This window comes from Anomalospiza imberbis, chromosome Z (genome assembly GCF_031753505.1).
Source record: "Anomalospiza imberbis isolate Cuckoo-Finch-1a 21T00152 chromosome Z, ASM3175350v1, whole genome shotgun sequence".
NCBI lineage: Eukaryota > Metazoa > Chordata > Aves > Passeriformes > Viduidae > Anomalospiza > Anomalospiza imberbis.
In genome coordinates this window covers 1,982,159-1,997,464 of record NC_089721.1, presented here as the reverse complement: position 1 = coordinate 1,997,464, position 15,306 = coordinate 1,982,159, and the positions used below count along the sequence as shown (strand labels likewise).

At 48.0% G+C, this 15,306-nt stretch overlaps 1 protein-coding gene across 3 annotated transcripts in view; it reads left to right on the top strand.

Annotated features, from left to right (window-relative positions):
• Positions 1-15,306, top strand: part of ARK2C (arkadia (RNF111) C-terminal like ring finger ubiquitin ligase 2C) — a 54,042-nt gene that overhangs the window by 24,378 nt on the left and 14,358 nt on the right. The window lies entirely within an intron of this gene.

The window sequence follows — 15,306 nt, the reverse complement described above, 5'->3', positions numbered from 1 at the left end:
AGGTGGACAAGGCTTGGAGCAACCTGGGATAGTGGAAGGTGTCCATGGCAGTGGGGCTGGAACAAGATGTCACTTTAAATGTCCCTTCCAACCTAAACCATTCTGGGATTTCTATGAAATCTGCAGAATCCTCCTTGGACTACATTGCATGTCTCTGACCCACTATCAGCCCAGCTCCCCACACCAGTACAACGTTCTCATTCCCTGAATCCCCCCTCTGCCTTCTGTGAAAAAATCCCAGCCCCACAGCTAACAAATCACTCAGCAGTGGCACCATCTGGACAGTAGCCCAGTGTCCCACTGGGGAACCTCCTCCGACTGGAGCTGACCATATGAGCAAAATCACTATTTTCCTCTGCTCCAGCTGAGGCGGACTTTTGAAGGGCAGCCAAGTCCTCAGGCTGGAGGTTTGGGGCGTTTCCTTGGCTTTTGGCCACTGGGAAGTAGCTGGAGTAGGTAGAGCACAGTCTGAGTTTGGAGTAAATCCGAAAGTGCTGAAATCCTGGCGGGTTGCTGATGAAAACCAGCGCTCACCCAAGGACTGGGCAGAGAGTGCTGGGATGCAATAACTGCTGAACTCCAGGGAAATGTGAGGTCACAGGGGCACAGTTAAAACAGCAATGCATCCTCAAAATATTACTGTCATTGGTTATAGGGCTTGTGGAATTTTGCTGTGTTTTAACTATCACAGAACTTCAGGCTTAATGTGCCAAAAATAGAAGAATCTGAAACACCCCCAGAATACTGGGGCTGCAATGATGACACTATCAATCCTGTTAAAAAGTGGATGTAAAAAAGGCAAAAAATTTGAGAAATGGCATTGTTGGCTGTCTGCATCTGAAAAAAAAAAAAAGCCTGCCATTACTCAGTATAATCTGCTTTTCCAAAATTATTGGAAGGTAGGAAAAAAAAATCCCACACATTTTTCTTTTCCCATTTTACACATTTAAGCCAAAATGAAAAATAGCTTATGAGATTTAAGCTATTTATTACTAAATAAAACTGCATCTGGGCCATGTGTTTCTGCGCCAAGTTTTGGCACTGTGAGAGCACAAATGTTGAGAGTTACGAGCCCCTCAAAAGTGAGGTGGATGGTGGAAACATTGACTTACTCCTAACTCTCTCAGGGAGGACAGATCCAAAGCTGGTTGTAGGGAAATGAGATGCTGCCTATGACATGGAGCTGTATCTGTAGCATCCTATGGGGTTAGGTGCAGCCCTGTGGGTGGGATGTTCTTGATGGAACAAATAAATAAAAAACCAGTCTGTGATAACACCTGAGGGAACAGCTGGAGCTGTGTCAGCGGAGGTTTAGGTTGGGTATCAGGGAAATATTCTTTCCCCCAGAGGGTGCTGGGCACTGCCCAGGCTCCCCAGGGAATGGGCACGGCCCCGAGGCTGCCAGAGCTCCAGGAGCCTTTGGACAGCGCTGCCAGGGACGCACAGGGTGGGGTTGTTGGGGTGTCTGTGCGGGGCAGGGGCTGGACTGGGTGATCCTTGGGGGTCCCTTCCAGCTCAGGGTGTTCTATGATGCTATGATGGAATAAGCAGGAACGTGATTTCCTCTTCCCATTGTGGTGGAAAAGTGACTCCTTGCACTCAGTCTCCTCTGGCTTCGGAGGGAGGGGAAAATACCCACAGGGGGTGGATTTCCATGCTGGAAGGGACAGCTGTTGTCACCTTCTCCATCCCACATCCCAAAATTCATTCCTGTGCACGTGGGGGGATGTCCTTTAGGAAACCAGCCCTGGTGCTGAGGAAGGGATTTTGGCTGTGGGCACGTGGTGCCCCGCGTTTTCAGGCTGTGCCTGCTGCAAGCCAGACCTGGCCTCTGGGTTTTGTCAGGCTCATTGCCTGCCTGATGAGGATAAACCTCATCCTGCCCAGCTCATGGGTGGCAGCATTTTCAGCTCTGCTCAACCATGGTTTTACCTTGGCTTGTTCTAATGCGGAATCACAGGTCTCCTGCAGTGCCTCCCTCCACGGTGGATGCTTGGGCTCCTCTCCAAGCCTCCTTCCAAGCTTTGACATCAATCTGAGGTGCTTACTGCTCCCAAGGAATCCCACCTCCTGCTTTTTATGTAGCAAACATTTGTGCCTTCAGATGCTGCTGGGGCTCTGGGAGCTCATGGTTTGCTGATTACCAAAATTCACTTTCCCTTGGATAGCCTTACACCGGCAAATAGCACCTGTATGGGTTTTTTTAGATGGGTGACTTTACATTTAGCTGTATAAAATACATATTTTTTGCTGTTTGGTTAGAGTTTTCCTTTATATGTTATTATAACAGGGTTTAGCAGCATTAACTCATGCCAGGACCTCATGCAGAAATGTAAAGTAAGAGCTATTTCCACATCAAGGAACTGATGTTTCCCTTGTACTTTAAACACAGCTCTGTCTCTCCTGGAGTGACATGTACCTATAAAGTTCAGGATATTAAATTTAATAGGGAACAGGCTTCCAGGATCTTTGATTTTTAGCCACAGACTTCTTATTCATGGAGCGTAAAAGGGGAATTGCCAGGACACAGCGTGGCAGGACTCACAGTAGCTGGGGTTTTCCCAAACCTGAGTTCAAGTCAGTTCAGTGTAAAGAACGGCTGAGCTGCCCTGGTCTGTGCCAGCTCGCTGCCAGCATCCACTGCACCTCACACAGCTGCACACCAGCCCTGGTCCTTGGCAGGCACCCTGAGCCCAGGTGCTGCCCTGCTTCTAGAGGTGCAAGCAGGTGCCTCAAACCAGTGCACACTGATGTTCTGAACTCCAAAATGCTTTAGGCTGATTAAATGAAGAGGTCCAGTGGGCACAGGGAGCTTGCAGGGGGTCCAAGGGTGCAATCATTCCCCCACTCTGAGGGCGCTTTGAATGTGGGGCTGAGCTCTTGGGCTCAGGATGGGGACTTAAGAGTGCTTTACAGGGGATTTGCTGGCATTGTTCTGGCACTGCATCCAACACACCCACCTTCTAGAGCAGTCTGCTCTCTCTTAAGAGATAATCCTCATTTTTTGTACCTTGGCAGTTGTAATATGCTCCTGTATTCTGTGTAATGTCACTTGAAAGAGGAACCAGCTGCTAAGCTTTTACTGCCTTCTGGGGTGAGCAGGGACATTTTGTGGTGTGGCTTCTGAACCATCTGTAAAAACTTAAGGGGTACTATCATTATACTGTCCTCCCTGAGTGTCAGGTACTGCACAAGTTGCCCTCCTGGCACTCTGAGGGTTTCATGCAGGCTGGTAAATCCTTTGCACCCTACCTGATACGGGATTACAGGATTTAAGATGAAGCCCAGAGGGTGACCTGCAACATGCCATCATCAACCAATCCCTTTGCAAGGGGATGTCCCATGTCCTGACTCCCTGCCAAAATGTTCTGGCTTAGGGCTGATTTGCCAGAAAGCCAAGAAAGAAAAAATGCTGGACTGCCAACCATCTCCCATCCAAACTGATGTGCTGTTCCTAGAAATGGTGAAACATTCCACCTGTTTCCCAAACCTGCCCCCCTTCCCCAAACTTCTGCCACTTGCTCTGCACTCTGTGGACATGATGGATGGGAATCTCCCATCCCTGGGCTTAAGATGCAGATAAATAAATCTTTCAGGAAAACCCAGCTGGTTATTACAGTCCCATTTCAAACAACGGCTGTGTGGGTGGGGAATTAATGCATGCAAAATAGAGGTGGATGGGGATTGATGCAGAATAACCCACCCAAAGCAGCCTCCTCTGTCTTTTCAGGGTAGGTTTCAAAGTCTGTTCCAATCTGTCCCTAGAGAGGAAGTTTAAAGCAGGTCAGGCAAACAGTGCCTTCCAAAAAAAGGCATCTTTCCCTTCTTTGCTGATAGTGGGAGAATAGGATGAAAAACCTTCACTGGAAACCCCTTTGTGTGTGGGAAAGGGCCAAGACCATCACCACAGGTCCTCACCCAAAAGCTGCTGCGGAGGAAGGAGGTGTCGAGGCTGGCACAGGGTTGGGATGCTGTGGCTGCCAGGGCTGTGGATGATCCCTGGATCCCGAGTGCCCGTGGGGCTCGGCCACACCACAGGACTCTGCTCCTGCCCGAGCCCCTCCCGTGTGCTGGGCTGGTGCTCGGCACCTGCAGGTGTGAGACCAGGGGCAATCACAAAACCTTTTGCTTAAACACGGGTCAGAGTCAGCTGAGGGCATAGGCTCTTCCCATTGACTCCCTCTCCGGGTTAAAACTCCACGTGGAGCTCAGACCCCTAAGTTTTGGCAGCGTTTAGGTGAAGGGTTTTGGATGGGGCTGTCACAGAATTAAAAGGCTCTGTGAACAATGCAATGCAGCCCCCAAGACCCTGCCGGGCCCTTGCAATGTCTGGCTGGATTTTTTTTTTCCCCCCATGGTTTTGGCTTTTTGCCTGTTTCTGGTTGTCCTGTATATCATTACTGGTAGGAGGGAGCTGCTGCAAACCTCCCTGGCCAGTCATTAGGAGCAGTTAAGAGTGTTTTTAAGGCAGGTGTTGAGCACTTCCAAATGCCTGGGGAGGGCTTTGGACACTGTGAAAGCAAGGAAACATTGGAAACATAAGTATTGGATTTCCTTTTCCAAACAACTGGCTGCAGCCTATCACTGCCTGTCAAAGTTGAAGGCAAAAGTCAGCACGTTTTTACATTCCCAAGGGTAGAGATGGGGATTGCTCCAAGTGCTTCCCCATTGCAAAGGCAGCCAAGTAATAGTCTCCTGTCACGCCAGGATTTTTTATTTCTTATTTTTAAATAGGGGATGAATTCCTTCCCCTGGTTAATTATCATATTTCCAGGTTGGGGATTCATTCACATGGATGTAGCACCCTGCTAGTAATATAAAACCACAAAAGTTCAACTTTATTGGCTCCCTTGACCAAAGGGCACCCAGACCCACTCCACTTCCTTTTCAACATTTTTATTTTTTAATTTGAGATAACTGGCCAGACCCTGGAGAAGAGCCTTTGAGCCCAAACTGGGAATACTCCAACTTTTTTTTTTTTTTTTTTTTTTTTTTTGCATTTTCCAGTGTAGAGCAATGCAGAACAGGCTTGGGTTGCACACAGGAGCTGGATGGAATGGTGGTGAGGGAGAAGGGGTGGCTGAGCACATAGAGTTGGGCTGATGGGCAAAGCCCCAGGAGTTGCCTTAAAGTTTAGGTACCAGCCAAAGCTTCTCTGCCTTTGGAATTGCTGGAATTTTGCTTGGGCATAAGCCCTGCAGCCCAAAAAAGCCTATGAGACCTGCAGTGTGGTTCCTGCTTTTAGCATGGGAGTGGTGGTCAAGTGATTCCCGTCAGCTGTTCCTTCTCCAACACCTTCAGACAAAACAGAAAGGAGAAACATTATTTAAAAAAACATTCTCAGAGGGGCTTTTCAACATCTCCAAAGCTACATTTCCTCCAGGGCTTTCTCCTGGCAGATGTGCAGTGCTGAGCCTAAACCCAGGAGAAATCTGGGGAGAAAGATCTGGGCTGGGTGAGAAACATCATGCCAGGCTCTTGGGACCACCCATCCCTCCAGACCTGCCAAAGCCTGAGAGGGTAGGGATGAAACTGGGACCACTAAATCCCAGGAAACATTTTCTATCAGTGCAATTTGGCTTCTCCTTTTTTTTTTTTTTAATGCGATGATCCAAAAATCTCAAATACACCCTCGAATTCAACACTGAGAATAAGGCTATAATTAAAACACAGTGAGAAGTATAAAAGCAAAAAGACAGCTTTAAGTGTAGCAACGCTGCTGAAGTGTTTCTCCTTCCTCCTTGAAAAATATTGCTGAATTCAACACGTTGCTGTGAAACATCATTTTCAACAAAATTTTTTTTTCCCCTGAAGCTAGTGGGAAAGAGTTGCAGGAAAAAAAAACCTCTCATGCAGTGCTGTATAAACAGCTGTCTCCCTCCTGTGATGGGTCCAGGCTGCCTGGCTGTATCCCATCCCTCATTCTTGCTGGTTCCCATCCCCAGCACTCAGCACCTCTTCAGTCTTGATGTAAATAGAGGTGGGGGGTTGGGACTAGATGATCTTTAAATCCCTTCCAACCCTTAACTCTCTATGATTTTCTGTAAATAGGCTGATTAACTCTGGTCACTGCCAGTTGTAAATCACAAAATCACTGAATATCCTGAGTTGGAAGGGACCCCTAGGGATCACTGAGTTCAACCCCAGCCTTGTGCTGAACAACCCTGAGAATCACACCATGTGTTTGGTTTTGATTTTGTTGAATGCTGAGCTTAGGCCCTGGTAGGAGACCCACCTCATCTTTTTTTTTGGTGTATTAATGCTGCACGTGGTTTCCCTGCGTGGTGTGCAGGAGAGGAGATGCTGTGCTCTGTGTTAGAGACCCTCCAGCCACGCCAGCTCGTGTCACTCAGCAATTATTGAGAGGCTTCATTAGTGCAGGAGGATGTTGACTGGGGATTGTACAAGCAGGCAGGGACACTGTGCAGGCTCTGAGGTCTGTGTTTATGAGGATTTTTGGGAAGAGCTCAGCTGTGCTGTGCCTGCACAGAGGCATAGTGCAAAGAGGTCTGTGACCACCAAAGAATCAATCAGCAGTTGGGAGCCTGTCTGAGCCCCTTTCCCCTGAATTCCTTTGAAGCACTTTCCCATCAGGTGTGAAGGACTCTGAGCAGGAGATGATAAACCTCCAGAACCTCATGTTGCCACCCAAGACACAAATATGCTCCACCAGCCACCACAGACCAGCCCTTCATCCTGACTCATTGCTGGCACAGCGTAACCTGAACAAGTAAATAAGGCAAATTTAAATAGTCTTTATCCATTTATTGCATCTCCCAACCACAGATCTGGGGTCCTTTACCATTTCCCTGGCACTAGATATGTGGGATGGCAGGCTGGAGATGGCAGCCCATTATTTTTAGCATGGCTTTTGGCTTCTTACATCTTGTCCCAGCAGAGCAGCAAAGTTGGTCCAGTGTCTAAAACACAAGTCATATAAGGAGCAGCTGAGGGAGCTGGGAAAGGGGCTCAGCCTGGAGAAAAGGAGGCTCAGGGGGGACCTTGTGGCTCTGCACAACTCCTGACAGGAGGGGACAGCCGGGGGGGTCGGGCTCTGCTCCCAGGGAACAGGGACAGGGCAAGGAAAAAGGCCTCAAATTGTGCCAGAGGAGGTTCAGACAGGATATTAGAATTTTTCTTTGTCACTGCTGGAGTGGTCAGGCATTGGAGTAAGTTGCTCAGGGAGGTGGTACTATCACCACCTCTGGAAGTGTTTGAGAGGTGTCTGGATGTGGCATTTGGAATGGTTATGTGTGGTTCTGGGTTAATGGCTGGCCCAGTGATCCTGATGGTCTTTTTCAACCTTGACGGGATTCTGTGATTCTCGGTTTCACTAGATGAAATGAGAAAGCTGTTGGCAAAGGTGCTGAAAGTGAGACAGATTCTTTCCTGCCTGATAGATTTCACTTAAATTCTTTCCTCTTCCTTCATCCTCCCTGTCCCAATCTCCTTACCCTGCAGTCAGCTCTCCTGTAGGTTCAGCAGTGAGACAGCACAGCATCTCCTTCTGCCAGACCACTCAACCTTTATGCAGCTGAATACCATGAATTTGGCCTGGGGGGTCATTTATTTCATGTTTTATTTTCCATGGCAGGGAGGTTGTAATTAGGTGATCTTTAGGGTCCCTTCCAACCCCAGCCATTCAATTGTTCTGTGATTGTCACACCTCACTTCCTATTAGTAAGTGAATTTTCTCTCATTTCATAAGGGCATATTCACAAACAATTTGAAGGCATTAACACGTGTCTGATGACACCAGGCAATTAGGAGCTTGTTTGTCGACGCAGTGTGAATCCCCCGTGGTGGCCTTCTCCATGTGCCGCTTGAAGCTGGAGCTGCTCCCGTGATCTTGGCTTTTACTCACTGCACGCTGTCAGGACCGATGCAAACTTCCCACCGCGTTGCTGGCTCTGAGGGGAATTTTAATGCACATCCAGGGAAGAGAGCAGCAGGCTTCTGGGCTGTTAAAAGCCTGGCAGGCTCTCCTGGTGCTCGGAGAGGCTCCTGTTGAGGGGGCTTGTCTGCTTCCCCAGTGCAGGAAGAAGGGTTGCAGGGGGTTTAATCAGGACGAAGTGGCTGAGACAGCCAGACTCCATCCCCCAGCTCGGCCGATTACGAGCAGACCGTCCTCAGCTGTAAAACCTGTAAGTGAGCGAAGCCAGGGCTCTCCAGGAGCTGCCATCTCCCTCTGCCACGATGGGACCTGGATGTGAACCAGCCCCAGCCTCCCTGACACCCCCAGCCCCCACATGCAGAAGCCTCGATGAGGCAGTCCAGGCTGCCTTACCCAGGGGAGATATTCACATGCTTTGCAGGCAGCTTAACAGCATGAGACAGATTTTGTTTTCCCCTCAAAGGTGGCCGGGCTCCCTGGGCTGCAGCTGTCTGCTCGAGACACCCATCCCAGCACCAGCTCCAGGCCTGGTCCAGATCCTGTGTCCCTTACCAGTAGCCTGGTTGCATCAAGAGTGCTATTTCCTAAGGAAAGGAGGTGGAAATGAATAGTTCTGCTTTCTGTTTTTTTTCTTTTCATAAAGCCTGTAGCATCCCTTGTCTCGCTGCAGGAATTACCCAGAGGCTTTGCATCTCAGAGATGGGTCAGTGTCCCTTGAGCCTTTCTGGCTGAAGTGCGGCTGGGTGGATAAATATGCATGTGCCTAGATGTAGTCAAACCCTGACTGATGCTAAAGGAGAATCCCCAGTGGCAGAAGCACATAGGACCAGACCAGTGTGTTTCTGTGACTCAATGTCACCAACCTTCCAAAATTTATAATTTGCAGGGTTCACCCGGGGGTGCAATGGAAACGGGAGTATTTCTGTAAATGAAAAAATGTCCGTGCTGCTTTGGATAATGTATGGAAACAATAAATATAACTGTAGAAGAGAGGGAGAAAAGGAAAAAAAAAATAAGCAGCAGCCGTGAAAGTGAGAAAGAAGTGGTGAGGAGGATGTGCTGAGTTTCCCTGTGGGTTTCCGATGCGCTCGATGCCTGCAAGAGTGAAGGGTGGAAATGGCACGGCAGCGAGCACCCGAGCAGGTTCGGCTGTCCACAGGCCTGCATCATCTGCTGGCTTTCTAAAAACAAATTTGTACCTTCCTCAGTCTGAGGCTGAAGGCTGTGATGCCAGCTTCCAGCTAAGTGTTTTGGGTGCTTCGTAAATTGTTCAGCAGCTTTCCCCGTGGGCTTGTGGAGGATTTTCTTTGCAGTGCGGGTGGGGGATGTGGTTTGGCAGTGGGATTGGCAGTGCTGGGTTGGACTTGATGATCTGAGATGGCTTTTCCAACCCAAATGATTCTATTATTGTATTCTGTGGTGCTAAATGATTCTGTGGCATCAAGGAGGTGATTGTGCCTCTCTGCCACACTCATGTGGGAGCTGCCTCCAGCTCTGGGGTCCCCAGCACAGGAAGGACAGGGACTTGTTGGAGCCAGTCCAGAGAAGGCCATCAAGATTATCAGAGGGATGGTCCACCTCTGCTATGAGTAAAGGCTGAGAGAATTGGGATTGTTCAGCCTGGAAATGAGAAAGCTTCAGAATGACCTCATTGTGACCTCATTCCCTTCCAGTTCCTGAAGGGAACCTACAGGAAAAATGGGGCAAGAGCCTGGTGTGACAGGATGAGAGGGAATGGTTTCAAATTGAAAAAAGTAGGTTTAGATTAGATAGTAGGAAAAAATTCTTTCCAGTGAGGGTAGTGAGGCCCTGGCACAGGTTGCACAGAGAATCTGTGGGGGCCCCATCCCTGGCAGTGTCCAAGGCCAGGTTGGACAGGGCTAGGAACAACCTGGGATACTGGAAGATGTCCCTGCCCATGGCAGGGGATTGGAACTAGATGACCTTCACAGACCTCTTCCAGCCCAAACCATTCTATGATTGTGTGATTTTGTGGTTGTGTGATTGCAGAACTGAGTATCTGTGGGGCGTACTGCAGGCTGTAGAGGCCCAGAGCAGTGGGATGTCACAAAGACCAGCTCCATAGCAGGTTTTCAGCATCACAGTGTGAAGCTGCAGCTTCACAGCAGCAGAGGAAAGCCAGGCCAGCTGGAGCAGCCACAGATCCACACTCATGTTCTGTCAGTGGCTGGAATCACCCAAGTACTGATTCTCCACCCATTGATCCCTGGTGCTGAACTTGGCTTTAGGATGTGATCAAAGAAGCTGAGGGGGACTGTAAAGAACAACCAGCAGAGCATTACACAAGGCAGGGAGATGTTGCTGGTGGTCACCCAAAGGCATCCCTGGCCATATGGTCCTGCACCATCACAAAATGCCACAGGCTCTTTTGGGTCAGACTTGTCCCCATTTATGCCAGAAAACCATCTAGCTGTCTTTCCCACCCCACACATAGCCTGGCTTGCCCAAGACATGATTCATTTCTCCAGCAGATCCTCTCTAGGTCTCCATGTGTTATCACAAATTTTGAGGATTGCAAAGCACCTTTTAGACCTGGATTATCTAAATTCAGGCATTAGCTATCTCCGTGGCTTAGCTGAGCATAAGGCAACAAGGGTTGTCCCAGCTGGGAGCTTAGGTGGGTGTGTGGGCATCTGGGGGCATTTTGAGGACATTTGGCCTCAACCTGTGGAAGGAAAACTACCCAAAGCTGAAGCAAATCACCTGCTTTGCTGACACAGGTGTGATGCATCGCTCATCTCAGAGCTGCTGATCTGATGTTGCTCTGAGCTGTCATCATCTGCTACAGCAACAGCATTTAAATGAAAGGAAGTACCATCAGGACAACAAAATGGTTTTTGGCTGGTGGGCAGCCTGACAGATATCCCAGGTACATCAGTTCTTCACAGCTCCAGACTGGAATTACTCAAGGCATCAGGAGCACACCAATGAGATTCACACAGGGGGATGGCCCTCTCATCCCAACCAGCAGGCTGGGTATAGCAAAAGGTGTTTCCAGGCTGGAATGGCCTTGGGTCAAAAGCCTCTCTAGGGCTGGTGAGGACAGCATTGCCTCTGTAGACTTCCCTGAAAATCTTCCCTGGAGATATGAAAAAGCTGGACAAAATCCTGAGTAATGCGTTCTAGGGACCCTGCTGAGCAGGAGGATTGGACTAGATGATCTCTAGTGGTCCTTCCAACCTTAATTCTGGGATTTTGTGGTTGTCTCCTGGGCTGAAGAAGGCAAGTGTTTGGACATGGAGGGTAAGCCGTAAAAACATCCAAGATCTGGCTAATCTCTTTTCCTGCAAAATCAAAGTATCCCAGTGGAGAAGGAGAATCCTTCTATGGTGTGATGACCAAAACTTGAGTTCATTAAGCTGAGAGAAAGTCTCTGCCTTGCTGATTCTGGAGCAACATTACCTTCATGTGGGCGCTAGTGGACAGGTGATGGGGAATAAGGATCATGGAGGATGCAGTTAGTGGCTCTGGAGCATGATAGGCACACTTTATATCCTCATTGTCTTTGCTGTGGATATGTCCCCAAAGCTTGGCTAATGAAAATGTCAGCTCTGCCCTTGCAGTGGGGAATGGAAACAAAAGCTGGAACGTGGTATCAGGACTTGGTTTTAGTCATGGATTAGTCTCTGCTGTGGCAGACATTGCTATCCAAGCAAAAAGGAGATTAAATCCATGAATTCAATTTTCTTGAAGTGTCTTATGGGCAATGTTTATGCTTGTTAGTGTCAATGCAAATGTGGTCTAGGACCACACTTGTGCCTTGGAACAGAGGGAGAAGACTTTGTGCTAGCAAAGTAATCAGTAATAGACCTTCTGGGTCTCCACAACTCCCTGAAAGCAGGGGGCAGCCAGGTGGGGGTCAGGCTCTGCTCCCCAGGAGCAAGGGACAGGATGAGAAGAAATGACCTTGAGCTTTCCCAGAAGAGGTTTAGGTTGAATACTGGGAAAAGATTCTTCACAGAAAATGTGGTCTGGCTTTGGAAGAGGCATTCAGGGAAGTGGTGGAGTCCCCACTTCTGGAAGTGTTCAATAGTCGTGTGAATGTGGCACCTGGGGGCAAGGGTTGAACACGATGACTCTGGGTTAATGAACTTGCTGATCTTAGAGAACTTTTCTAACCTTAACAATCCTGTGATTCTCTGACACTGCTAATGTGTGAACCTCTGTGGAATTCAAAGGGATGAGTGCCTGCTTTTGGTGTTGATTGTGGTGAGTTACCTGGACAAGGATGCCCAGCTCATGTTTGCAGGGTGACACTGTATTTACCTTATGTACATGAGACCAAAATGTGGACTGGGAAAGTAATCCCCACCACGGCCCTTTGCATCTAAAGGCAATGAGCAGGAGAAGATAAACTCAAAAATAACTAATTTAAAAGTGTAATGTTCTGTTTTGAGCTGTTACTTGTTCGCCAGGGCTTTCTGGGGCTCCCCAGCACCCTGTGAGGACTGGCTCTTCGTTTTGCAGACTGGCTTGGTTATGCCAGCAGTGTAATTGGATAACTGCTAATAAGCATAGGATTGTTGAAGTATTCCCCAAAGTCTTTGCTTTGCTGTAAAAATCCTCATCAGCAATTGGATTAGTTGAAGAGAATGAACAATTACTACGTAGGGTAATGTGTTATATTAAGACAAATTGATGGTTTTATTTAATCATATGGTCTCGGTCACATCTTGATGGTGTTACTCCTATGAATAGAAATGCATCACTGCACCAGTAGGTACAAGCAAAAAATACTGAAAAATACTTTATTTAATTAATTAGTTCCTAAAGATAAGGCTAATTGACTGTACCAAAACAAAATGAGTTAGGCTTTTGCTTTCCAGTACGTTAGCTCTGTGTACCTTCCTGCACACATACTACAGATAAAGTTTGTTCTAGACCTTGAGAAAGTATGACTGAGCTCCTCTCAAGGACTGTCTTTGTATGAGAGGCAAAATCCAAATCAAATCCAGCTGATCTGCCCACCTGCGCTCCCTAGTTCACCATGGCTCTGGCATCAAGGGCCCTCCCTGCATTTGACTGAATTAAGGGTTCCCACGACTCAGTAAAAGCTGGAAATCACTGGCTGAGGTTACACCAGGCACTGAGGGACAAGAGAGTCACAGGAGATGAGAGGCAGGCTTTCTCTGCTTTACTTATGTGCTAGAGAATGTGTCCCAGGAAATGTGGGGGAGTCTTCCTGAGTTTCACTGTCTGGTATCGCCCTAAGACATTTCTGTCTGGAATACAGCTGAACCTCAGCGTGGAGGCACAGGTTGGTGTGTTAGTGTGTGCAGGGCATTTAGCACTTTCACCTGCTCTCACACCTTGTCTCCAGGCCCCCTGAAGGCCTGGGGGTGCACAGTGGTTCACCTGTGACCTGCTGCAGCAGTTCTCCACTGAGAGCACATGGCCATCAGAGGCTGAGCAATTCACCACGAGTTCCCTGGCAAGTACCAAGCGCTCACAGCAGCCAAGAAGCTCACAATTCCCTTCAGCAATGGGCTAGGGAAGTGAAGGATCCCCATTTCATTACTCAGCCTTTACCTCTTTGTGGTGTATTTGGGCCAGGCTGCCAGCAACAAATACAGCCTGCAGGGGAACAGGGTATATGAATGGCTCTTTGGCCTGGGTTTGTAGCTCTGTCATTGACGAGCAGCAGGTCTGATCCCACCACCTCTAGTTTTAATTAATATCGTGGTCGAATCATGCTGTTATCTGACAGCGGGGGAAATTATCACCTCAGGAAGCACTGCTGTGGGTGGCACATATTGTGTAACCTGCTCTCTCTCAGAGGGGCACTGTGGAGGATTAGTTTGCATTTAAGAGATGCTGTGTGTAATTTTTTGCATTTAAGAGATGCTGTGCACAGTTTTGCAAACCATCCATTTCTGATAGGCCCTCTCCTGTTGTTTCTCCTGCTGGCAGCTGGCTTGCTCAGGACTCCCTGAGCTGCTGTGATGGACTGGCCCTGCCTGCCAGGGAGATGTGAGCAGAAGGGATCTGGGTGAACAAGGCATGATGTACATGCTTGTGCTTCGGGATGAAATAGTGTCTCTCGGTGCTGTTGTTCTGGGAAGTTTTGTACCATTCACAAAGATTAAAATAGAAAGAGGAAGATGGGGTGTTCAAAACACTGTTGAAAGGCAGGTGTCCCATCCTGGGGCTGATCCTCAGCAAAGAGGCATCTCTAATAGCCTCACTCAGGTCCCATCCTTCATTTCTGAATTGACTCTTTCCCCAGTTAAAGAGCCAAAAGTTTTGCATGATGCCTGTATATGATCCAGGAATGTAGGAATTAACACGCCGGACTGGGATAAGGGCCTGTCCTAGCAAGGATCTTGAGCAAAGTGCAAGCCAGTGCCAGATGTTTTGCAAAACGCCTCCACTATGGATATCTTTCGCACCTCATTTCTTCCTCATTCCCATTAGCTTCATGACTGGTCTCATAGCAGTCCATGTTGTGTTTCCAGCAGCTGCTCTCTTCCTGCATGCAGCTCATGAGTTGTTGAAGGATCTCAACAAACACACAGGGCCTTCATCCCTGCTCTCAGAGGTAGAAGTTGTCTCACTCATGTCCTGAAGTCAGTGTGAGGCAATTTTTTAGAGCAGAGATTATTTCCTTGTCTATGAGACAGTTTTAGAGAGGCAAAGAAATGACTTGCAGGAAAAGTCTGCAATTCAGGGAAAACATTCAAAACTTTTGTGAGATAATATCCAAACCCCAAATATTTTAGAAGACAGGTTTTGTTGTTTATTTCCTTTTCTAGAATGTTTGAGTCTACGTCACAGAATGGTTAGGGTTGGAAAGGACCTTTAAGGGTCATCTAGTTCAACCCCACTGCCATGGGCAGGAACATTTCTCACTAGACAAAGTTGCTCTGAACTTCATCTAACCTGGCCTCAAACGCTTCCAAGGTGGGCACATCCACATCTTTTTTGGGCAATCTGTGCCAGGGCCTCACCACCCTCAGCACAAAAATTGTCTTCCTCCTATCTAGGCTGAATCTCCTCTCTTTTTGTTTAAAACCATCACTCACTTTTCTATCTCCAAAGGCTCTATTAAGACTTTTGTTCTTTTTCTGTTTGAGACAGGAAAGCCAAAACAAGCTCAAAGCAGTTTCCATCAGTATATACACTTCAACTTGGAGCCAAAACAGGACTTTGAACCCAAATCTATGTTTTGGCTCCAATGTTATCTTGGATAAGAAATACCATTAATCAAAACCAGCACTATTTCTTGCAATCAGCTTTTAACTTGTTCTCTTTTATTTGTGTTTTTTTAATAAACCTTCTGCAAGTGGAGAGTAACAGCCGTTTGCCCAACCCTTTTCTGGGGTGGGTGACCACGGCGCTGGTCTGCCCTGCCCGCTGCCGGCCCCCGTGACCGCTGTGCTCTTCTCTTCCAG